This window comes from Colobus angolensis, unplaced genomic scaffold (genome assembly GCF_000951035.1).
Source record: "Colobus angolensis palliatus isolate OR3802 unplaced genomic scaffold, Cang.pa_1.0 Scaffold194, whole genome shotgun sequence".
Taxonomy (NCBI): Eukaryota; Metazoa; Chordata; class Mammalia; order Primates; family Cercopithecidae; genus Colobus; species Colobus angolensis.
The window spans coordinates 1000286-1008044 of NW_012115088.1; the positions used below are offsets into that span (position 1 = coordinate 1000286).

Here is a 7759-nt window from a genome sequence, read left to right on the forward strand (position 1 = left end):
AACAGAGCAATCTTTTCTATTTTCATTTTAATTCTGTTAGGTACCCATGCAGGTATTTCTGTTTGACAGATAAACTTTTTAAAAACAGAGACTCCAAGAGGTAAAATGTCTTGCCCAAGTTTATATACAAAGAAGCATTGTCAGACTAGGTCCTAGGGCATCAGTTCAATTACATTTATTGTAAACCTAATACTGATAATATGAATGAACCCCTATGTGCCAGACACTATAGCTGCTTTACATGTTTGTGTTATTTAATGCTCAAAACATAGCTATGCTATGACCATAGAGATTTGCTTACTCTCTGTTATGGACTGCATGTTTGTGTCCTCCCAAAATTCGTAAGTTGAAGCCCTAACCCCTAATGTGATGGTATAATATTATGATGTGGCAGATGTTACTATTATCTTTATTTTACAAATGATTGTACCAAACCTTAGAGAGGCTGTATAAATTGACCAAGATCACACTACTAGCAACTGGTAGCAAGTGATTTGGACCTAGACATAGATCTTGCTCTTGACAACCACCTAGTGTCAACTACTGTGCCAGGTTTTGGGGCTACAAAGATGAATAAGACTCAGTCCTATCCCTTAAGGAGCACACAATCCATCAGGGGAAACAATCATATTCATAGCTTGATTCCTGAAGCAGCAGCAACCCCAGGTGGTAAGATGCCTTACCAATATTAGAGGCACTCAGTAACATTTGTTGACTGAATGGCTAAGTGGAATGGCTGGCTTCTTGGACAGATCTAATGTTTGTCATACCTTATGTAGAAGATAATTCTTTCTAGCAGAAAGTAGAAAAAATTCCTTAAACGCTATCATCCACCTGCCTCCAGTTATCCTGATCAGTTTGTGCTGAGCAATAATGACTAAAAACTCTTAAATATAAAGAAAGAGACTGCCATATCATGGAATATCAAAACAGAAAAGATGGCAGAAACTGGTCATCCAGAAAGAATGGCAAACTGTTCACTCACAGTTCCATGAAATAGTCAAGCTCAGCTACAGCTGCTGCCCAGGGCAGCTGTGACCTCAATGTTCCCAAAACTCCCACCATCTCACAAGACCTCCAACACCAAACTCACCTCCCCTTCTTCCCACAGGGCAGAGACTTCAGGAGATGTTGTGGAGGGATGCTCTCCCCTCCCACTTATGACCACCTTCTTTCCTGGCTCATCATATGCCTCCATTTACTCCTCTTGCTGCTTTTCCATTCTGCTATGCTATTACCACTGGGATTTACTCAGTCCCTGCTATGAAGTGCATGTCTATGTCGTCCAAAAAATCATATGTTGAAGCCCCAACCCTTAATGTGATAGTATTAGGAAGTGGGACCTTTGGGGGGTGATTAGGTTTAGATGAGGTTATGAAGGTGGGGCCCCATGGTGGGATTAGTGCCCTTACAATGGAGATAAGGGACCAGAGCTCTCTGTCTCTACCACATGAACACACAGTGAGAAGTTGGCTGCCTGCCAACAGGGAAGACAGCCTTCACCAGAAACTGAATCATCTGGGAGCTTGGTTTTGGAATTCCCAGCCTCCAAAACTGTAAGAAATAGATAGTAAGCAACGCAGGTTACAGTAGTTTGTTATAGCAGTCCAAGCTGACTAAGACAGTCACAAAGGGGAAAAAGAGAAATATGAGTTAACATTGATTCAGTGTAGATTACACAAGTTCTATTCTAAGCACTTACATATTTTTTCAAGGTTGCCAATTCAACAACCTTATGAGTTATTGTCACACCTTCCTCTTCACCCCAAACATACAGACACACTCGCATACCCCTTGATTCAGGCCCTCCACTTCTCACCTGGATTACTGCAATCGGCTTCCTAACAGTTTTGCTGCTTCCATTTCTTAACCCCCTGCAATCCATTCTCCACCCTGCATCCAGTAGTGCTTTGATAAAAGGTAAATTGTCTGACCATAGCTTTTCCTTACTGAAAAATCCTTCAGTGGCTTCTCATGGACTTCAAGAGAAGGTCCATGGCCCCATCAGACGGCAGGGCCATCATAGTTTAGCCTTTTCCCCCATTTTCAGTCTCCTGTCTCCCCAGCTTCACACACTCTCAGGAACCATCTCAGGCCTCCATAGCTTTGTTCAGGCTCTTACCTGTGCCTGAAATAACCTTCCAAACCTCATGGTAAACTCCTGCCCATTCTTCACTCCTTAGCCCTGTCACTTCTCCACCACCCTTCCCTCCAGGGAAGTCAAGGAACCCTAATTTGAGGTCTCCTCTGAGTTCTCAGAACATCCTCTTCAGGCCTCCACTTACCACTCTGTGCTGTAAACACGTCTTACAAGCATTTGTGTTTTTGTCTTTCTCCCCATCTAATCTATTAAGAGGGGGAGACTGTCTTAATCATCTAAAATCGTTATCATCCAGCATAATAGCTGCCATATTCAGTAGTACATTTAGTATCTGCAGAATAGAATGAAAAAGAGAGCAATGCAACTAGTCTTATTTCTTTTCTTACAGATAACCTGATTTTCCATTGGCCAAAGTCTCTAACTTTTTTGAGTAAATAAATGTGAAACCTGCATGTCCCAAATATTCAGCTATAACAAATGAATGATGACACCAAGGTCTCTTGCCTGTTACATCCTGATATAAAACCAACCTGGCAAAAAGCAAAAAGCGTCCAAGGTCCACTTTTAAAAGTCATGGTCAGGCCAGGCACAGGGGCTCAAGCCTGTAATCCTAGTATTTTGGGAGGTCAAGGCAGGAGGATGCCTTGAGGCCAGGAGTTCAAGACCAGCCTGGGCAACATAGTGAGACTCTCTCTCTTAAAAAAATTTAAAAATTAGCTAGACGTGGTGGCACATGCCTGTAGTCCCAGTTACTCAGGGAGCCAAGGTGGGAGGATTGCTTAAGCCTGGGAGGTTGAGGCTGCAGTGAGCCATGATTGTGCCACTGCTCTTCAGCCTGGGTGACAGAGCGAGACCCTGTCTCAAATAAATAAATAAATAAATAAAAATTTATGGTCCATTGTCCATTGAGAATGTTGGGAGGGCAGCCTGGGGGGGTCCACAGAATTGAGGAACCTCCTTTTACAAATCAGTATACAGAGAACCTGCTAGCTAAACCAAAGAGGAACAACTTTATAAGAACAGACAACTATTTATCCACACAAAAGAAAATCTTCCTACCAGTAGTAACGCTATTAACGTTTTAGCAGCTTTTCCATTATGAGTCTGACATTTCCTCCTTCTTCAAAGCCTAGTTTGAGTGCTTGTGACTTTTTGAAATGAGATAATAAAGCCATCAACACACAATAAAAGCTATGCACTATCCATAAAGAGGGGTCTCTAGAGTATATTTTGTGTTAAAGAAAATATTGAATTACTTGGCCTTTCCTTTTAAATCCTTTAGAGCCTTCAGCTTTAGAATGAAAGACTCAAACTCTTCTCTGGGATCTTAATTTTTATGTGGCTTCTTATTACTTTTTTATCCCTTCTAAAACTCTAAATCCCTTCAACATAGCTTTGGCCCCTTCCACAGCTGAACTGGCTGATCTTTTTATTGGTGGGTAATGGATTTAGTTTGATTGCTGACACGGGAACAATGAGAGGATAAACAATTCCATTTGTGGCCATGAAATTCCCCATCTGTTGAGCGCGTTCAGGACAGCAGAGCACTGGGCAGAGACAGATGAATGAGCCCGCCACGCCTGATGTTAATGACATCCGTCATACAACTTGAACATGTGGCTTCATAAATCAACAGCTAATAGCAACTTTGGTTGCTCATGTCATTAATAAGCCATCCGTTTAAATACATAAGAGTTTGCCATAACATTCAGCCTAGAGACCTGACTTGCAATTCTGATCTCACCAAAAAAACAGAAGTAGTGAAGGAAGCCAAAAAAGCATTCTTCTAAGTAAAAAAAAAAAAAACTTTTTCAGATCCGCACTCAAATACTTACAGATGTAAACAGATGTAATCCTGGAATTGGTTACAAAATAAAATGGGATGAGGGAGTGTGTGGACAGATAGATGAAAAAGCTTGGGTAATGTTTAGGGTAGGGTGTGTGAGCAAGGCACTCAGAGCCATCACAGCGAGGAACCATGTTGCTTCCAAATATCCTGCTCACCAGTAAACCAGGGATAGGAAAAACACACTAGGCAAAAAACTCACATCAAAATCAGGACCGAGGCCGAGCGTGGTGGCTCACGTCTGTAATTCCAGCACTTTGGGAGGCTGAGGCAGGCAGATCACTTGAAGTCAGGAGTTCAAGACCAGCCTGGCCAACATGGAGAAACCCCGTCTCTACTAAAAATACAAAAATGAGCCAGGTGTGGTGGCACATACTTGTAGTCCCAGCCACTTAGGAGGCTGAGGCAGGAGAATTGCTTGAACCTGGGAGGCGGAAGTTGCAGTTAGCCAACATGGCACCACTGCACTCCAGCCTGGGTGACTGAGTAAGACTACTCTGTCTCAAAAAAAAATAAAAAATAAAAAAAATTCAGGACTGAAATACAACATTAATGCGGGTGATTTAGCTCAAGAAGAGCAGTTGTGTGACGGCTATGATGAAGAGTGATTGTCCCATTTTAGATGAAGATAAAGAGCAGTTGATGAGTTAGATAACCAAATGAGAGAAGGTAGAGTTACTGTTTATTACCATGTTGGTGACTTATTCTCTGAACACTGGTTTCATATATTATAGTTTTTGTGCTGGGAACAGATACCAATGTATTATATGAAAGACTTGAAGCAAGGGGTTATACTGAGAAGAAACTAATGGACAATACTCAGTGTAAGATTTTTCAAGTTCTTTATTAATAAGTCACAGCATCCTGCAAGGAAGAAATTGTGCATCAGCTGCCAAGCAATAAACCATAAGAGCTAGAAAATAATATAGATCAGATCCTGAAATGGATTGAGCAATGGACCAAAGATCCTAACTCTTGACTTATAAGACTAGCTACTTTACAATCACTCTTGTTGATATCTCTCTGCTGACATCATAGAAATTGTTCAAGAATAAGTAACACTTTGTTAAAATGATGTTGCAAGACTAACCAGTAGATAGTCGAAAGGTGGTCCCAGCTACTCAGGAGGCTGAGGTGAGAGGATCTCTTCAGCCTGGGAGGTGGAGGCTGCGGGGAGCCAAGATCACACCACTGCACTCCAGCCTGGGTGACAAAGTGAGACCCCATCTTAAAAATAAATAAACAAATAAATAACAAAGGTTTTTTTTTTTAAATTTGGCAGTGAGTTGATCATTGTTAAAGTTCAGTGATAAGTAACTGAGGATTCATTGTACTATATGCTCCACTTTTCATCTTTGTATATATTCACAATGATTCACAATGAAAAGTAAAACATAAAAGATAACATTCAAAGATAACTGGAAAATGGTAGCTTCTTTTTTTTTTTTTTTAGACAGGGGCTCCCTCTGTCACCCAGGCAGCAGTGGCATGATCTCGGCTCACTGCAGCCTTGATCTCCTGGGCTCAAGGAATCCTCCCACCTCAGCCTCTTGAGTAGCTGCCACTACCTACAGGTGCCCACCACCACATCTGGCTAATTTTTGTGTGTTTTGTAGAGATGAAGTTTTGCCATGTTGCCCAGACTGGTCTTGAAATCCTAGGTCTAAGCAATCCACCTGCCTTGGCCTCTCAAAGTGCTGGGATTACAAGCTTGAGCCATTGTATCCAGCCTATTGTTTAGCATAAACATTTTTGCGTAATTTTATCTTTTTTTCAAAGAAAAAGGAAAAAAATGCTTATGTAACAGTTCAAACATTTAACAAGGCTTGTTTCAAAAAAAATACATTATTAAATTTCACCCATTTCTTTGAACTTTTAAAGTGTGAATACAATACCACTTTAAGTTAGATATGCATAGCTGGGCATGGTAGCTCACACCTACAATCCTAGCACTTTGGGAAACCAAGACTGGAGGATCCCTTGAGTCCAGGCATTCAAAACCAGCCTTGGCAACATAGCAAGACCCCCATTTCTACAAAAAATAAGATTAAAAAATTAGTCAGTCATGGTGGCACATGCCTGTGGCCTCAGCTACTCAGAAGGCTGAGGTGGGAGAATCCCTTGAGCCCAGGAGTTTGAGGCCACAGTGAGCTGTGATCATCCCACTGCACTCAGCATGGATGACAGAGCAAGATTTGCTCAATAACAATAATAATAATAATAATAATAATAATAAGTTAGCCGTGTGTCTGGGACTGTATTTCTATGGAATATGCTGCTCCGGAAGTTCAGCATAAGCTAGGAAAGAGTAAGGGTTGCAAGCCACCTTGACGGAACTCAGAGGCTGTGCTGGCCCCTGGAGTCAGCAGAAAAGGGAGAAGAGTCACTTAGCATCCCCCCTTGACTATCTAGGGGCTGTCTCAAACTTCCTAGGTGCAAAACTGAGAGCCTGATCTGTAATGGATGCTGTAGTCACTACCCAGATTCTCTGGGACCAAGGCACCCCTTTCCCCAGCCACTGAGAGTGTTGGTGACTGACAACCCAACCCCACTCCAGAGCTTGACTTCCATGGAGGAGAGCCACCTTGCCCGAGGTCTAACCCTTCCCAGAACTACCTCCACTCAGCGACAGTCAGTTAGAAGGTCAAGTGTGAGACCTGGCTGACTTGCCCCATTGGAGTAACTCTGAAGGGCCTGACCAACTTCAGAGTTCCCCCATGGGGTTGGTTAAGTTCCTTGTTGGGACCAAGTGGCTACCCAGCAACTTCCTCCAACACATCCTTCTTTTCTGCTTCTCTCTCAGGTATTGATCACAAAAGCACTGGCCAGCAAACCTCTCGCATGCTCATTTCATCTGGGTCTGCTTCCTGTGAACTTGACCTGCAATGCGATCTTCCTCCCAAATTTCTTCCTCTTTCCATTTTCTGCTGGTGCCGTCTTTACTCCTGTCTTTCTCTTACACCCATAGCCTAGTACAGGTCAGAAATCCTATTGGTTCTACCTTCAAATTATATCCAGAATTTGACCAGTTTTCAGGGCCCCTTTGCCATTGCCCCTGATCTATGCCCCCATCTTCTCTCACTTTGGGTGTTGGGGTGGCCCCCCCCCACCCTAACTATTCTCCGTAATTCAGCCTTACTGGCCTTGAGTCCCTTTCAACAGAGTAATCAAAACAGAGGTCTCGAGTCAGGTCATGTTGCAGCTCCGCCCAAAGCCAAGTCACTTAGAGTGATGACTAAATCCTTACTAACCCAGCATGCCTGGGATAATCCTAGTTTGTATCTGTTGTCCCAGCATAGTTTTAACAGTGACCACTTAGCCCCATTTGGATTACAAATTATATGGTCACCCTACCTCCTGCTGCCTCTTGGAAATCACCTCCTACTACCCATCCGCGTCCCCACTCACCCCATTCCAGTGACTCCAGAATAGTCCTCAAAGACACAGAAAAATCTCTGCCTCCAGGCTTTTGCACCAGCTGTTCCCTTGCCTGAAATGCTCTTCCCCAAGATAGCTGCAGCTCCCTCACGCCAAGATCGCCTTTTCAATGAGGTTTATTTTCCAGGTCACCCAATTTAAAAGTTCAAGTATCCATTCCACGCCCTCATATTCTCTCTTCTTTGCTTTATTTTTTCTCCTTTTTTTTTTTTTTTTTTACCTTATCACTCTCTAATATGCTTTATATTCTACTTACTTATCCTGTTTGTCACCTGTCTCTCTCAAGATAAGGGCCAGGGGTGCTGCTACACATCCTAAAATGCCCAGGACAGACCACACAGCAAAGAATTAGTCGGGCACAGTGTCTCACTCAC

At 42.8% G+C, this 7759-nt stretch overlaps 1 pseudogene; it reads left to right on the top strand.

Moving 5' to 3' along the window:
- Positions 1–4079: 4079 nt before the first annotated feature.
- LOC105510899 lies at positions 4080–4926 on the top strand (annotated as a pseudogene).
- Positions 4927–7759: the final 2833 nt, after the last annotated feature.